This window comes from Pseudophryne corroboree, chromosome 6, assembly GCF_028390025.1.
Source record: "Pseudophryne corroboree isolate aPseCor3 chromosome 6, aPseCor3.hap2, whole genome shotgun sequence".
NCBI classification, from domain to species: domain Eukaryota; kingdom Metazoa; phylum Chordata; class Amphibia; order Anura; family Myobatrachidae; genus Pseudophryne; species Pseudophryne corroboree.
In genome coordinates, this window is record NC_086449.1 from 244,856,712 (window position 1) to 244,875,275 (window position 18,564).

Genomic DNA, 18,564 nt, shown 5'->3' on the forward strand with positions numbered 1-18,564 from the left:
AATTGCTGTCCTGGGCGCCCCCCCCTGCGCCCTGCACCCATTTAGAATGTAAGCTCTCACGAGCAGGGCTCTCTTCCCTCATGTGCTTACCCTTTTCTTACTTTAATAATCTTCAGCTGCACCAAATCCAGCAGTCTTCTGCCACCTGATACTTATTCCAGTGTCATCTGCTGATGTAGCTATGTTTATTTACCCTGTACTTGTCCTATATTGTCGTCAACTGTAAGCTGCTGTTTTCCTGTTTGATTATTTGTTTATGTACTCTGTAATTGGGCGCTGCGGAACCCTTGTGGCGCCATATAAATAAAGGATAATAATAATAATAATAATCAGTGCCTGCCGAGTGTTGTGTGTGGGAGCAATGGCGCGCAGCATTACCGCAGCGCATTACCTCAGTGAAGATCTGAAGTCTTCTGCCGCCTCTGAAGTCTTCTATCTTCTTATACTCACCCGGCTTCTATCTTCCGGCTCTGTGAGGAGGACGGCGGCGCGGCTCCGGGACAAACTGCAAGGAGAGACCTGCGTTCCGACTCCCTCTGGAGCTAATGGTGTCCAGTAGCCTAAGAAGCAGAGCCTAGCATTTAAGTAGGTCTGCTTCTCTCTTCTCAGTCCCACGATGCAGGGAGCCTGTTGCCAGCAGGGCTCCCTGAAAATAAAAAACCTAACAAAATACTTTCTTTCAGGGAAACTCAGGAGAGCTCCCTGTAGTGCACCCAGTCTCCTCTGGGCACAGTATCAAACTGAGGTCTGGAGGAGGGGCATAGAGGGAGGAGCCAGTGCACACCCATATCTAAAGTTCTTTTTAGTGCCCAGGTCTCCTGCGTAGCCCGTCTATTCCCCATGGTCCTTACGGAGTCCCCAGCATTCTCTAGGACGTTAGAGAAATCCAATTTTTGACTAGACTGTCCATGTTGTGTTTGGGTGGATCAGACAGAGCCTGGGCTGGGACAGACCAGAGAAGTGGCCTTTGTCACACTTAAAATGCTGGGAGGTACTGTAAGACTGGTTTCTACATTCATCAAGTGAACTGAGGAGATGTAGAATATCATCATCATGTCATTAATATGCAAGGATAATGTGGAGAAATGCTAATTGAACAGAAAGCGGCATAACCATTTAAACTGTCAAATGCCTACAGATGCTTTGTGTCATTATATAGAAATAAATGTAATAATAGTAATAACTGTCCCTCCTTTGGTCTCAAATCTACATTTAGGACCTCATTTAGAGATGAACGCAGATCCTTGCATCCGCAGTAAGATCTGTGTCCATCTCCTCATTTGCTGGGGCAAGGCTGCTCAGCATGGGTGTGGTTCATCAAATCGACAGTATCTAGGTCGACAATGTTTAGGTCGACCACTATAGGTCGACAGTCACTAGGTCGACATGGATGGAAGGTCGACAGGGTTTCTAGGTCGACATGTGCTATGTCGACAGGTCTAAAGGTCGACATGAGGATTTTTTGTGTGTGTCGTTTTCTTCGTAGAGTGACTGGGATCCCAAATTAGTGCACCGCGTCCCCTCGCATGGCTCGCTTCACTCGCCATGCTTCGGGCACGGTGCCTTCGCTCCGCTACCGCTTCGCTCGGCACAGATTACCGTTCCAATCGTAGTCCACGTGGATCGTTAAGTATGAAAAAATTCAAAAAAAGATTTAAAAAAAAAAAAAAAAAACTCATGTCGACCTTTAGACCTGTCGACCTAGCACGTCAACCTAGAAACTCTGTCGACCTTCCATCCATGTCGACCTAGTGACTGTCGACCTATAGTGGTCGACCTAATACATTGTCGACCTAGACAGTGTCGATCTTCAGACCGGATCCCGCTCAGCATATGTGGTGCCGCCTCATGATGTGTTTGCAATTTAATTGTGGACGCATCGACTTAAGGTTGACCCTTAAACGAAATATGCCACTGGTATTAAGACTCGTTAAATAGGGCCCTTGGTCCTATCAAATGTTGGTAGATATGAATAATCTGAAGTGCACAAACTGACCAAGTGCTGGATGAGTTCTATAGAACAGAGCTGTTATTGGCTGATGTCACACGTACATTTAAAAAGCAGCACATTTCTAATTCTTGCAACTGCTCAGAGCATTCCTCAGCATTTCTCAACTGCTAGGAGAATGCAGCTTTGATTCTTCAATAGCTTTTTACATCTTGTGTGTGACAGACTAAAGCCTTTCAATTAATTGCAATGGACCTGGGTTTCAGAATTGTTCTTTTGATCTGCTGAGTAAAAATGTTAGTTGTAGAAACAGTTAATCCATATATGTGACTGATATGACACAAAATGTTAGTGTGTGAGTGGCCCATTTAGGACCCTGATAACTTAGTATTGTGTTACACTCTTTAACGATGACATTTGCTAAGCTGATACTAATTTTAATTTGAGGAATTTTGTATCATTATTTTATTTAGTTCTACAGCATATGGGGAGTGTAAAAAATGGGAAGGTGGGCTTAAAGTAATTACCAAGACCTGTAATAAGAGAGAAAGAGGTTATGGGGATGCTATCAGCAAAAGGGATTTTACGAGTGTATGTATGGAAGAGGACTTGGGTCACCATATGCTAATATGTGTCTACAGATTCCAGTGATGACATCCAGCCAAAACAGTGATACAATAAAAATGTGTTCATTTAATTATAATCAGTGTTGCCTATGAAATCTCTAAAAAAAAAAAGGTTTCACCATCATCCTTTGCTTACAGCGAGGTGAGCCACTATATTCTTACTTAGATTATTCATTACACTCTATCATATTTTATATAATATACCTTACACCATGCTGAAACAAGAATGTATTCGGAAAGCAAAAAAAAAAAAGAAGGAAGAGAAAGAAGGAAGGCAGAAGACACTTTAAAAAAACAAAACACCAAGTTCTGCTTTTAAAGAGCTTAGAAGAGTTTCAAAGGGAGAAAAATCCCCAGTCTTTGGCGTAAAGAGAGAGAAAGAAAACTTGGTGGAGGAGGAGGAGGGGAGGAAGTGAGAAAACAAAAGAGAGAGATAGATAGATAGAGAGAAGGTTCCCGGCTGGGTGGCTGCTACTTCTCTCTCTTTCTTTCTGTTTCCCCAGTCTGTCTCTTTCTCTCACAGACACCGAGGCTTAGGAGGAGCTGCTGCTTTGCATCCCTTCACGTCAGCCCTGCCTCATTCCCTTCTTCCTTCCTGCCGGAGAGAGACGGTGCTGCACGCCGGGGAGCCGGGAGAGAGGAGACATCCCAGCAGCGGCAGCACCTATGCCGCCTATCAAGAGACCCTGCGCCCCCCGCACTGGCCGGGTGAGTCCCTCATTTTCCTCCCGTATCAGGTAGTGCCCTCTCATGCGGATTTAAGGGCACTTTGCGCTTACTCCTCGGAGGTCCCTGGTGGGTGCTGTGCTGTCTCTTGGGAATGGTCGGTGCGGGGACGCGGTGCCGGGAAGGGGTGTGTGTGGCGGGGTGGTGGGAGAGCCGCTGGCGTGTTTTCTCTTTCACTTCCACATACAGTGCTGCTATCATGTATAGGTGCACGCTGTACGGGGAGCGATGAGGCCCCCGTGCAGGAGGTACAGGTAGAGGGGCAGATGAGAAGTGCGGGGTATCTGTGTGCCCGTGTATGCCGGTCCTTGGCTAAGGATACTCATACGCTGGAAGTTTCCTTTATCCCCTGTCTGCACTCAGATTAGTAACTGTAAGAAACTTTGTCATGTCAGTGGCTGGTAGCGTGTGTGTCATCCTGCACCGGGGGGTGTGCGGGGCGCCCTCTGCTACTCCGCTCCCTCTCACTGGTGATAACTCTGCTGCTGCTGTTACATCGGATCAGCTGCTGCTGGTCGGAGCATCTCTCTCTCTCTCTCTCTCTCTCTCTCTCTCTCTCTCTCTCTCTCTCTCTCTCTCTCTCTCTCTCTCTCTCTCTCTCTCTCTCTCTCTCTCTCTCTCTCTCCTGTCATCTGTTTATATCCCTCTTCTGTCCTCTCTCTCTCTCTCTCGTATCCTATTTCTCTCGTATTCTCTCTCTCTCTCTCTCTCTCTCTCTCTCTCTCTCTCTCTCTCTCTCTCTCTCTCTCTCTCTCCTGTCATCTGTTTATATCCCTCTTCTGTCCTCTCTCTCTCTCTCGTATCCTATTTCTCTCTCTCTCTCTCTCTCTCTCTCTCTCTCTCTCTCTCTCTCTCTCTCTCTCTCCTGTATCCTATTTCTTTCTCTCTCCTGTATCCTATTTCTCTCTCCTCTGTCATCTGTCTCTAGCTCTCTTACGTCCTCGCTCTCTCTCTATTTCTATTTCTCTTCAGCCCTCTCTCTGGATTCTGGCCTCTATTTCCTTTTCTTTCTCTCTTCTCATCTTCTTCTCTCTTCTCTGTTTCTTTCCCTTTCTTCATTCCATGTTAATCTCTGATTTTTTTTCCCACTTATTATTATTTTTTTTTCACCCTGTGTTTTTGCCTCTGCAGTCTTTTATGTCTCTGCCCCCTGTCTCTACCTCAGTCTGTCCCTGTTCATCACAATCTAACTCTCTCATCACTCTTTCACCTACTTCCCTCACAACGGAAGGACAGTTCCATGTCTTCTAGTTTCATAAACCACATACTAATGAGAGCATTTTGTATGAAAAGACCCAGACCTGAGACCCATGATTCTAGCGGTTGGTATCTGCACCAGTTTGTGGAGTTGTTTAACTGCTTTTATGTTTTCGGAACTGGAATGCACAAACAGCCAAAGAATACTTTTATATGACAAGTTTCATTGTATCCTGTAGGACTTGGGTTATCTGCTGATAAAAATGTTTAATCAACCTCTTTGCTTGAGGGCAGAGGGGCATGGACCTGACCACCTATTGTGGTTTAGCAGGATCATGCATGGACCTGATCGCCTATCATGGTTTAGCAGGACTAGCGCATGGACCTGATAGCCTATCATGGTTTAGCAGGACCAGCGCATGGACCTGATCGCCTATTGTGGTTTAGCAGGACCAGCACATGGACCTGATCGCCTATTGTGGTTTAGCAGGACCAGCACATGGACCTGATTGCCTATCATGGTTTAGCAGGACCAGCGCATGGACCTGATTACCTATCGTGTTTAGCAGGACCAGCGCATGGACCTGATCCCCTATTGTGGTTTAGCAGGACCAGTGCATGGACCTGATCGCCTATCGTGGTTTAGCAGGACCAGCGCATGGACCTGATAGCCTATCATGCTTTAGCAGGACCAGCTCATGGACCTAATAGCCTATTGTGTTTAGCAGGACCCGCACTGTTAATACTATCACAGTAAATACATATTTTCTAAAATCAGATAATATTGCTCGCAATTTCTCTGACCAAACAAAGCTGCTCGTCACAGGTCTGTCTAGTCAGTTTGGTCGTGTCTCTATTAGAAGTACATGCCTACTAGCCTTATAAAATTGAAATGTGCTGGTGTCCCCAAATAATGAACAAGAGGCCCCCAAGACCCTGGTTTGTTGTACCTAGAATGTGATGTGAAAATAATTACACACAGACAACTGCTACAAAAATAAAGTTTAATTGAACATTCCCCATCCCCTTTTTAAACCCTCTTTATTAAGGAAGTCCATACACTCCAAAATTGTTTTCCATCCAACATAATACAGCTGTGCTCTTTCCATCCCAAGCACTCACCTTAAATATTCTGTATTGATCTGGCATAGTCTGAAGGGAGATGCCAATGCACGTGCTAGCAAACGTCTACTAGACTCCCCTTCCACTGCCAGCCAGTCTGCAGGACAGGGATTTTTCCCTTTTCTGATTGAGTGGCCTGTACAGTACGTCAATTCTTATGGGAAACTCCCAGTTTCCTTTATAAAATTACCTGAAGAAGGTCATTTAATGTAGGAAGTCAGGAGTTCCTCTATGAATTGATGGTTGCTACCACTTTTCCGAAGCGCGAGAAGAACCATTTCCACACTGATTAGTTGGTCATGGGGGATGTGTCTAGAACACTGTTGGATATGTTCACTAGTGATGGTTGGTACTTATGTTGTGTTTTAGAGATTTTGATTTTTTTTATCACCCTTTGGACTGCATTGGATTGAGGCAGAAAACTGTAGTATGAGGACAAAGGCTTCCCGAGGGTGATACAACCACAGTCAGTCATTGGATCTGGAGCCCCTCTATCAATACCCAAACCTCCACTACTAAGGGATGTTTTCAAGAGCTTCAGTGCTTTTCAGAATGAGGCTGTTAACCTCTGGGAGAGGGGCATGTTCTTTTTGAATTCCCTTCCTCCCTTTCCACTAAAAGAGGCACCACCTTGGGAACTGGATTTCCCTATGACTATAAACCTATTTTTTTTGTAGTTTCTCTGTTTATAGTGATCAGCCCTGTGTGGTTGGGTAAAGGATTTTCTATGCAGTAAAACTCTCCTGTTGCATGCCTGTACAGGTTGAGTATACCATATCCAAATATTCCGAAATACGGAATATTCCGAAATATAGAATTTTTTGAGTGAGACTGAGATAGTGAAACCTTTGTTTTCTGATGGCTCAATGTACACAAACTTTGTTTAATACACAAAGTTATTAAAAATATTGCATTATAAGACCTTGAGGCTGTGTGTATAAGGTGTATATGAAACATAAATGAAATGTGTGAATGTACACGCACTTTTTTTAATGCAAAAAGTTATTAAAAATATTGGCTAAAATTACCTTCAGGCTGTGTGTGTATAAGATGTATATGAAACATAAATGCATTCTGTGCTTAGACTTGGGTCCCATCACCATGTTATCTCATTATGGTATGCAATTATTACAAAATACGGAAAAATCCAATATCCAAAATACTTCTGGTCCCAAGCATTTTGGATAAGGGATACCCAACCTGTATTAATTCTTCATTTGCAGTCCCATACTTGACATTCTACACACTTTTACATACATTTTTCCCTAAAACTTGCATCCCTGAGTTCCTTATCTAGTGCTCAACTTGTGGCAACTACACATCTCTGTTTTGAACTATACAGTAAATAATTGTGGTTTGAGAGGTGCCACAGAAATCAGTTTTAAGCAGGTTTAAACAGATAAAGTGAGTTTGCAAATCCTATGATTGGACAGAGGGCAAAACTGCATTACCAGAAGTAATGAATGTTTAATTTGTATACACACATTGTTTCATAGTATAACAGATTCGTTATGACATCCCAACTGTCGGGATCCTGGCGGTCAGGAGACCGATGCCGGAATACGGACAGTTGGAATCCCAAACGACGTCCAATATTCCGACTTGGGTGGTGGTCCACGCCACCACCCGAGGGGGAATATAATAGTGCGGTGAGCGAAGCCACGCTTCAGGCCTACCACACTATTTAACCCTCCCCCCCCCCCCCCCACCCCGGGGCATTTTCCGTGCTGTTGGGATTCCGGTGTCGATATTTCCACCGACGGGATCCTGTCGTTCGGGAAATTAACTGTGTCCTTATTATAACACCGGGAGTTTTTTTCCATTTTGCCCAAATAGCCTGGCTAAAATAAGGGCCTCCATGTGTTCCTCAAGGTTGAGGATTTAGATCATACAAAGGAACCGTGCGTTGTGCTTTGCAACTTGTAGGATGCCTATCATACTTTGATTCTGTATTGTATTGAAAACGCCCAGAATTTATAGGCAAATTTGGCATCCAATAAGCTCCTTTCTGTAATCTGAATCCAAACTACAGGATGAGCTTCCCCAACTGTGCACAGCCCTGGACTGGACAACCACTATACCCACATTCTCTTGAGGCCATGCCCCTTTCTGCACCCAATAATCACAATAGTCTAAAATAGGGACAGTGTGACGTATGTATATACACAGTACGGTTGACAAATTGGTTAGCATTACTGCTTACTAACCCTAAGGTCATGAGTTCAATTCCTGACCAAGGGGTGTATTCAATAACTGTCGGAAGCTGCCGTCTTGTCGGAAAGACGGTAGCTTCAGACAGAAATGGGTCGGAAGGGGTTCCAACCTATACAATAGGGGCTGATTTTTTCCGACAAGTCAGGAGTTCCTGACTTGTCGGAAAACACGTGGGCCGATCCACATGCTTCTATCGGAAATGGGGCCAAATCCGACAGGTTTTGGCCCCTTTTCCGACAAACTCAATCCGACTTGAAAACAAGACTGATCGAGGTGAGGAGAGGAGTGGTGATGCAAGCGGCTGGGGAGCTGAGATCGGTGGCCGGCGGGGGGAGCTGGCTGCTGGGGACATGTGGCGGTGGGGGGAGGAGCTGCAGGGAGAGAGGTGCCTGGCCATCCCCGGCCAGGCACCTCTCTCCCTGCAGCATGTTCCCCCGCTGCCAGACCCTCTCGCCGGCCGCCGATCTCTGCTCCCCCCATCCGTCTGCAGCACCTCTCTTCCTGCAATGCCTCCCCCCGCCGCTCCACACATGTCCCCCGCAGCCAGCCCTCCCGCTCACGGCTGCCGATCTCTGCTCCCCTGGCTGCTGCTGTCAGCGCATCTGCAGCCGCTGACAGCAGCGGCCTGACAGGACCCTGTGTACGCCCAAATCAGACAGTCGGATTTGACCATCCGTTGAATAGGGATTGTCGGATCCATTCCGACAACTGCATGTCAGAATGGATCCGACTCTTATTGAATATACCCCCAAGGCACTAACAGTGTGGAGTTTGTATGTCCTCCCTGTGTTTACATGAGTTTCTTCTGGGTGCTTCGGTTTCTCTCCACACTCAAAGGGGCGTATTTTTCAAAGCCTGGGGAGAGAGAAACTTGTGAGTCATAAAGTATCAACCAGTAGGCTCCTAACTGGAAAATGTAAGGCAGAAGCTGATTGGCTAGTTCTGCTGGTATTCTGCTGGTACTATGTCTCACAATTTTCTCTTTCTCTGCGCTTTAATAAATACCCCCCAAAAAACATACTGGTAGGTTAACTGGCTACTGACACAAAACATTAAAGGGGGGTACTCACGGAGCGATATTCTAAGCAATCTGACTAGATTGCTTAGAATATCAGCATGATCGCTCCGTGTGTAGCCCCCTCAGCGATAGTGATGCGCGGCCCCGCACATCGCTATCGTTGCTGCTAGATTGGCCTGCATGCAGGCCAATCTAGCGGGTCGCTCACTTCACCCGCTGGGTGAAGTGAGCGGCCCCCCCCGTCTCCCCCCGCACGCTCAGCACAGAGCGTGCTGTGCTGAGCGGCAGGAGAGATGTGTGCTGAGCGGTTCGCTCAGCACACATCTCTCCTGCATCGGCCCGTGGGTACTGGGCTTTACACATAGATTGTTACACATAGATGTCCACATAGATTGTAAGCTCCATTGGAACAGGGACTGATGTGAATGCTGTGTAATATAAACTTATATAAATAATAAATATGTATTTATGCTTAATGCTGGTAATACATTATACAGTGATTGTCCCGACCCACAGATTATCGTCGGTTTAGGCTGATAACTGTATAGTGTGTAGCTGGGAAAACGTCTCAAAAGGGAGGAAAGCAGATATCGTGTGACCATAAACTGTGAGATATCTTGCGGTATATGGCCTCCATAACTGCTGGGTGTGAAGCTCTCGGATAAAATGTCTGCAGGTCTGACTGATATTTTATCTGACAGTGTATGCCCAGCGTAACTTCTGAAGTAAAAATCTGTTTTCACAAATTGGAAACAGATTTTTTTATGAAAACATTCAGCCAGTCATCTTATATGCCATTTATTTTTATATTCGTATATATGACTAGTTGTTGATAATGACTTCTGAAATGACAGATATACTATACACCTCCACTATCTCCATATATTCCTTGTGCATTCTGTGGTGTTCTTGCATAAATGCAATCTGAATAATGAGCCTTATTTCTCTTGATAGTTTTTTGTATATCCCGTTTATATCCCCTTTGCTAAATTGTTACTGTGAGGGATAATCATCGAAATTATGCAAATATGACATAAAGTTGTATCATCTGTAAGTATTAGTAATGTAACTGTTTCATAACATATAAATATGCCCATGGTATGAGATTAAAGTGTACCTGTTGCATCCTGCCTCTGATCTCGCAGGCTCCTAAAGAGTTGATAGCTTCACTGTCATTAATATTTTTCTGACTACAAAATGGCCGCCACATCTGTGTGCATGATGTTTGTACACCTTTAAAATGATGCACAACATTACCAAAATAAATGTTGGGTCTATTTACCGAACATGACCTACTCTGTCTGTTTGGAGGGTAGAAATGCTATATTTTAAAGGTGATATTTTTTTTTTTTTCTCCCATTAAAAAAATAGTTGTATCTCTATAAATGAATGCACAAATACATATTTGGCAGTTACATAATTATAGTCGGTGAGGTTGAAAAGAGGCAACATTCCCATCGGGTTCAACCTGTATTCTGTGTTAATCTGTTCATATTATAATGCACCTGCTGAAGTAATGGTTCAGTACCAATTGACTGCTATGAATCTTATCACTCCCAGATAATGTAATGTCAATATGTTAAATGCTATAGCCCTGGATACATTTTCAAGTTAGAAATTTGTCCAATCCGTTTTTAAATGCATTTACAGAGTCTGACATTATTACCTTCTCCAGCAGGAAGTTCCAGATCTTAATTGCCCTTACCGTGAAGAACCCTTTACTCCGTTGTGTACTGAATTTTCTCTCCTTTAGCCTCAGCGAGTGCCCACGCGTCCCTATACAGCAGTGATTTTCAACTTTTTTTTACTCGCAGCACACGCTGAACAATATTTTAAAATTGCCAAGGCACACCATCAGTTCCCCACAGAAAAAAACAAAAAACATGCATTGGCCCTCATAGTAAAAAAAAAATCCACACATACATTGGCCTACACAGAAAAAACTATTGAATTGCTCCCCACATAAATCCTATTGCTCCCCACATGAATTATTAACGTAGCTCCCCCCATAAATCCATAAATCCTTATTCTCCCCACATAAATCCTATTGTTCCCAACAGGAGAAAAAAAATAACAACAAATATTAGCCCCTACCGGTCAGCTGTCCTCCCTGTCCCTCATTGGTGGGGATTGTTCATAGTGGAGTACTGCGAATACTGAGCAGCGGGCGGTCGGGCAGGTGTGGAAGTGGGTGGGCAAGGAAAGCTATGTACGTATGCAGGCAGGAACTGGAAGATGGGGGGGCTGGCTGGGTGGTGAGACGCGGCGGCCGTGACCTATGATATCACACTGCCACGTCTTCAAGGCATACGTCAGAGCCGGAGCACGACTGATCCTCTAAGAAGAGCCTGGGCCAACAGTTCACTTTGAAGGTGCAGGAAGCTGCTCTGGCTCCGCGGCACACCTTGTAACTAGTCACTGCACACTAGTGTGTCACTGCACACTGGTTGAAAAATCCTGCTATACAGAGTTCTTTTAATAAACAAATCCACTGCCAGCTCCTTGTAATGACCCTTTACATATTTGAAGATATGAATAATGTCTCCTCTTAGTCGCCTCTTTTCTAGTGTATACATATTTAACCTAGTAAGCCTTTCCTCGTACTCCAGTCTCTAACCCTTTAATCAATTTCGTAGCTCTTCTTTGAACTCTTTCCAGTTCCCCGATATATTTTTTTATAATACGGTGCCCAGAACTGAACATAATATTCCTGGTGCGGATGTACCAATGATTTGTACAGCGGCAGGATTACATCCTCGTCCCTTGTCTCAATACCCCGTTTAATGCATGCAAGCAGTTTACTTGCCTTTTTTGCTGCAATTTGACATTGTGTATTGTTATTAAGCCTATTATCTATGAGCACCCCCAAATCTCTTTCCACCATAGTTACCCCTATATTTTCCCCATCTAGAGTGTAGGATGCAAGTGTGTTTTTTGTCCCAAAATGCATAACTTTACATTTTTCTATATTGAACCTCATTCTCCATTTAGACGCCCAGGTTTGAAGTTTAAATAAATCATTCTGTAGAGACTCCACATCGCCTTCTGAATTAATTACCTTACACAGTTTAGTATCCTCTGCAAAGATTGACACTGTGCTTTCCAGGCCTATTCCTAGATCATTTATAAATATAGTGAACAGCAGTGGGCCAAGAACGGACCCTTGTGGTATTCCGCTGACTACTGGTGCCCAGCTGGAGAACATCCCATTGACCACTACTCTTTGTACTCTGTTATCCAGCCAATTACTTATCCATCTACAAATGGTATATCCTAGGCCAGGTTGCCTTAATTTGCTGAGCAGTCTCCTATGAGGCACTATATCGAAGGCTTTTGCAAAATCTAAATGCATCACGTCCACTGCTTTTCCCTGATCAAGATTCTCGCTCACTTCCTCGTAGAAGCTAATTAAATTGGTTTTACATGATCTGTCCCTTACAAACCCATGCTGACTTTTGATAATAAACTTAGTAGCCTGTAGCTGCTCCTCTATGCTATCTCTCAAAATGCCTTTCAATATTTCACCCACTATAGAGGTTAAACTAACTGGCCTATAGTTTCCAGGTTTATTTTTAGTTCCCTTTTTAAATAAAGGCACTACCTCAGTTATGCGCCAATCCTTTGGTACCATGCCTGATCTTATTGAACTATGGAAAATCAAGTGTAGGGGTTTTGCTAGTTGTGACCTATGCTCCCTAATAACCCTCAGATGAAACCGTCTGGGCCTGGCGATTTATTAATCTTTACCTTGCTTAGTCTCTCCAGGACTACTTCCTCACTTAAACAAGCATCAAGCCACAAGGCATTACCTTCCCTGTCGTAATGCACAACTGTCACCGGCTCATCCTCCCTAGTGAATACTGAGGAAAAAAAGTTGTTAAAAAAAAGTTATTTGAATCCGTCAGTGTGTGAGTACGATCAGGGGGATGACGTCAACGCGTTTCGTCCCATCACAGCTCGGGACTTCCTCAAGACTATCTTGAGGAAGTCCCGAGCTTTGACGGGACGAAACGCGTTGACGTCATCCCCCTGATCGTACTCACACACTGACGGATTCAAATATACAAGTGTTACTGCTAGCGGCTGCAATTGAAGCGGTAATAGGAGCGCCACTCTCCCGCCTGCCAGGACAGAGATCTGCACCACAATAGTGCCGGCGGCTGGCGTTCTGCATCACGCTTTGGCTGAACGCCACAAGGACATTTCTCCAGGTGCCTGCGCTGTGCCACTGGACATTCCCGCTGGTTCAGGTAATTATAATACAGCATTATCCTCTGCACTGGGACGCCAGTAGCAGGAGGACTGGAGAGACAGTAGTATATCTTATTACAGGCATTCAGCAATTTTGTTGCAGTACGAACAGCTAATGTAACAGATCGGACGTGTCTGTTTATTATCACAAGAGATACACTGTTGTTAATACCTAACAGTGAAAAAGGACATTTAGTGTTTTCAATCAGTGTGGTTGGAGTACAGTATATTAATTGATTCCTTGAGTCCATATGGAATTTTAAGATTGGTATTAATTGTTGTTATACATTGAATCTAGTAAAATGTTATAAATTTGGAAGCAAGTTCTATGTGTGATAATTTTGAGTAAAAACAAACATATTAATATATACATTTTATTTACATAGTACATCAAGCGCCATAATAGTAATCCTTTTTTTCTATACCCTGTGGACAGCACTTGATTGGAGCCAATTTCCTCCTTCAACAGGATAATGACCCAAAGCACATCTCCAAATTATGCCAGAACTATTTAGGGAAGAAGCAGGCAGCTGGTATTCTGTCTGTAATGGTGTGGCCAGCGCAGTCACCAGATCTCAACCCCATTGAGCTGTTGTGGAAGCAGCTTGACCATATGCAGGGCTGGATCTAGACCTTGTGGCGCCCAGGGTGAAAAAATAGGGGTGTGGCTTCATGGAGAAGGGGCGTGGTCGGTTATGCCCTCAGTAGTTGTGCCCACAGTAGTATTGCCCCCAGTACTGTGCCCCCTGTAGAGTTGTGTCCCCTAGTTGCGCTGCTTACAAAAAAAAGTAATACTCCCCATCCCTGCTCCTTCCCGACTGCTGCTGCCCTCTGTCTCCGGCCTCCGGCGCCACTCTTCGGATCTATGGCACCGCATAAACACTAGAGGTCAATTATGACCTAGCGTCTATGTGCCGCTCCCACAATGCAGTGCGGTACGCGATTACTTCATTGCACAGCACCACATCTACACAGCACCAGGCGGCACCAGTAGCAGATCTTGCCACGGCGGCTGAGCCCTCTGGAAGGCAGCGCTCGGGCAAAAACCATGCTTCCCATCAAGCCAATCCAACTTGTGGAAAGTTCTTCAGGAAGCGTTGGGTGAAATTCCTTCAGATTACCTCAACAAATTAACAGCTAGAATGGCAAAGGTCTGCAATGCTGTAACTGGTGCAAAGGGAGCTTTCTTTGACGAAAGCAAAGTTTGAAGCACAAAATTATTATTTCAAATAAAAATATTTATTTCTAACCTTGGCAATGTCTTGACTATATGTTCTCTTCATTTTGCAACTCATTTGATAAAAAAAAGTGAGTTTCCATGGAAAACACAAAATTGTCTGGGTGACCCCAAACTTTTGAACGGTATTGTAAATATATAAACATACTTGATTTGTTAAAACTACCAAAAATGTTTAGAGTTTTGTACGAACTGTAAATTACAAAATGACAGACTAAACTAGAAAGATTGGGTACACACTGTCCAGTGTGCACCCGATATATCTGCTCGTATGATATAACGGTCACATCGGACAGTGAGTGCGGGAGATATTGTATATTATGCGCACTCCCGCGGGTCGTATACGACGTCAGATATCTTTTGTTCTGCACTTGAGCGCAGAAGATAGCTGACAGGCCTGCATGCTCCGGGATGTGGGTGGATGCAGTCACAGACTATACATCGTACAGTGTGTATGCATTGACGATATATTATTTGCAATGTCGCATCTGCCAGACATCGGACAGTGTGTACCCAGCCTTACTGCTCGGGAACTATTCAACAATGGTCTGTGCTTCCCCTGAAGAAATACTGTTTTTTTAATAACTTAGATGTATTTCATGCATGCAATTAGTGTGCTGAGATTCTAAGACCTCACAAGCAAAGCAGACCTATCATTGAAAACTTTTGAATCAGTGATAAGTATAACTATCAGGCAATGCAATGGTTAAGAGGTTAAGGCTGAGCCTTTTTTTAATTACATGTATCTGTCATTTGAAATGTTTTTCATCCCCTATGACATATTGTGACGATTTTTTATTTTTTATTTCAGCAAAATAATTATTACACGTAGTGCAAATTTGCAGAGTTTATGTTCACTGGACTTCCTTATCTTTACTGTTCATCCATTTACTTTAATACCTAGGTTTTCTGGCTGTTTGACATTTGATTAAGGGTAGGTGAATAAGTCAAAATCTATCAGATGTCATTGTTATTTTGGTAGAAGGGTTCCACAATAGTGATTGCTTTTACACAAATGAAATGTCTTCTCTGTCTCTTTGGGGTCTGCACTGTTTCTGAGCTGGGTTACATGCTCGCTTCCAGATGATGCTTCATAAGCTGTATTAATGTGTCAGGAAGTGAAGATGAAGCTTATAATGGGAATGTTTGCATGTCATTACCCACGATCCTCTGAAATAGCCTGCAAATCTACCTTTTCTTAATATACTACATTAGTAACATGTTCACTTTTCAGTGCATAAATGAATGTCGCTGTCATTTACTTTTTTTTTTTTTTTATTAAAAAAAGGATTGTGACTTGTGTTGCTGCCACATGACAAATTAGTGTTGCTATCAATGTCACACTGTTCTATTCTGGAGAAAAGTTAATGCAGAATTGTGACCTAGAAACATTACTTGTGTGAGGCTCTAAACTGGTAGGTGTGGACATGAAAACCTATCACATAGTTGGTTATATCACTCTTTCTTTAGACTAGCCAATGACGTTTTCTAATGACATCTAATATGGGCATAATATTGATCTGACTAATGTTTAAAGTGCAGCTGTTGACTAAACACAGAAGTCTTGGCCGTGCCCCTGGTTCCTTGAGAAGTAGTAGGCAGTATATTAGTATTGCTGTTATGAGTATCACTGTTTCAGCCCACAAAATGGCTCCCTACTCTTTGTTATGAGACAAAAGGTGCACTGTAAAAGCTAGCCATTAATGAGGTGTTAGTAAATATATATATTTTTTTTGTCCTGTGCGGCAGCACAGCAGTTGTAACAATGGTCGTAATCCTAGAAGCCAGCTTTTTTAAATGATTGGAGGTTCTCGTGTATGCTTTATATAAAATCATTTAGTGTTTCAAATACTTATGGTCCTTGTGTCTGATTAAAGTTCTTTCAATTCAAATAATTCAAAGCATAGATTACTTGTGACAGTGTGCTGGTGAAGATGAAGTTTTGGAGTAGTTCTGGCCATATACTAAATGATAATCATTCATATCAGCCGATGAAACAACAGTTCTAAACAATTATTGTTCAGTGTATAGACCTGAAAGATCATTCACAGAATGAGAACGGCTGGAAAACAGTCGGGATTATTTGATTAGGGAACCCGCGCAACCATCGTTCAGCCGCTTCTGTTGCGCAGTGAGGATCCCCTCCGTATATCATGAAATATATGGAGGTACAGCAATTCGTTCCATTGCTCGCCCCCTGTTTGTTCTGTCTGCCCAGTCGTACAATCTATGGTCACCTTGATTGTCTACGTATTGTTAGACAAATCTGCATTATAACAAATACACCTCATTGTAGTACATCTAATTAGGTGTGTAAAGCTATTATTTGCTTTTATTAGGTATTTCACCCAGTTGTATGAACAATATGATTACTGCATAATATTATGTTAATGCTGTGATGTAAAATATATATATAGTATTTGGTACAAGTGTTTTCTGATTCTAGGTGTTTACTTACTCAGTAATTAACATTTTTTTATCTGTTTGCTTCCTCTTTATATCCTGGGAAAAAACTCCCAAATGTTCTGTCAATGAGAGTGATAGACAGAAGCATCCGTTCCCTTTTGTTTTAGTTCAAAGTGAATGAGACAAATTATTAAGTAATGCTTTAGAGATAAGTGTGGTTCTGTCTTTTCCATATCGGTGTCTAGTAAAGTTTGTAAACTCTTTTTCCAAACTCAGCTAACTTTTTTGTTCTGCCGTTAGATCTCTTAATCATAATGTCCATTGTTTACAACAGTTACAACAGTCACCAATTGTGTGTATTCTTCTTTTTTTTTAAATGGAAATTAAAAGATTTCTAAGGGTTTGTAACCGTGTAATTAGCAAGGACTTTCGTCTGGCTCCCTGCGCTCGACAATTGAGTTTCGGATGGTAACAAGTTCATTGCATATGTAGCTGTACAATCCAGGCAGATTTGCCATGGTTCATTCAAGAACAATAAAGAAATACACAGTATCTGCATTTTTTCCTGACGTGACCATTTATTTCTTCTGATTTTTTATTTTTATTTTTGTGGTGTTCTTACATGACTATGTCTAGTTATAAGCAGACTATTTATTCTTGGCTACCATATTGCATATGGGAGTATTAATTTGCACTTGTCTTGCTGCGTTTTGCGATCGGTTAATTTGGCTCCTTTAAGAAACAAACAATTCTGAACGTAACTATGTTTCTGTGTTTTTTTAAAAATTGTCCTTATAGCAGAGGTAACCTAAGTTTCTTGAATCACGGCACCCTAGAGTATCAGAATTGTTTCATGGCACCCCTAGGCCCAAAGTTTCTTATTGAGATATTTAGAAATAAATATTAAATTAAGTAATTTGTGGTTATATATCATCCTTAGGTTCAGTTATGTGGTGGGGGACAAGATTCACTTCTGTTTGTCCACATATTTTTTGGTTGGCAGCCACCAGCAGTATTTTTGCCTATAACATTGACCATAAATAACTTGAATTGGTCCTGGACCACTAATTTAAGGCACCTCTGCAAGTGTCCCGAGGCACCCCAGTGTGCCACAACACACAGTTTGAGACCACTGCCTTATAGCATAAGACAGCATATTAAAGACGTAAATTCAAGTTGATACCCTGTACCTGATAATATAGAAATGCCAATTAGGGCCCGATTCATGGATTGTACGCTAATATAATCTGAGCTGCCAATTTCTATGCAGCAGTTGTGTGTGCGAAGATATGCAAATGTCACAGTTGCTTGGATGTGTATTGAGACGCCCATCGGCGCCATGGCAAATCCAAGCGCTATCTGCCGTGGTGGCAGATCTTTCGATTATCGGAGCCCTGAATAGCCCTACAGACACACAGCACGGCTGCCTGTACTGAGATGCCAGAACCATTTTTACTAAGTACCGGATCGCAGACGCAGGCTGCAACCCACCCCCAAAATATTTGCACCGCGTCTGCCTTTTTGCCATTACTCCTCCGTTACCTCCCTTAAATGTGCTTTGACTGTCAGTCATGTGGCAAATAAATCATAAGCCCAACACAGCACATATGCAGTGCAAGTCAGACACGTGCACAGATCACCAATAAGCTCTCAGCTGTGTAAACATCGGTATAGTGTACATCTCTGAATCAGGAACATTGTTTTATAATGATGTATATAATAAGACATAAAGATAAGTGACTTTTGAGCAAATATGTTTAAGTAAAATATCATATGGTAAAAAAAATCAGATTAATACCTTATATGACCACCGTAATAT

At 42.9% G+C, this 18,564-nt stretch overlaps 1 protein-coding gene across 1 annotated transcript in view; it reads left to right on the forward strand.

Moving 5' to 3' along the window:
• Positions 1–2,960: 2,960 nt before the first annotated feature.
• Positions 2,961–18,564, forward strand: part of ZNF710 (zinc finger protein 710) — a 172,924-nt gene continuing 157,320 nt past the window's right edge. The window contains exon 1 of the mRNA XM_063925826.1: positions 2,961–3,282. The gene's annotated coding sequence lies outside the window, so the exon portion shown is untranslated. The remainder of the gene's footprint in view (positions 3,283–18,564) is intronic.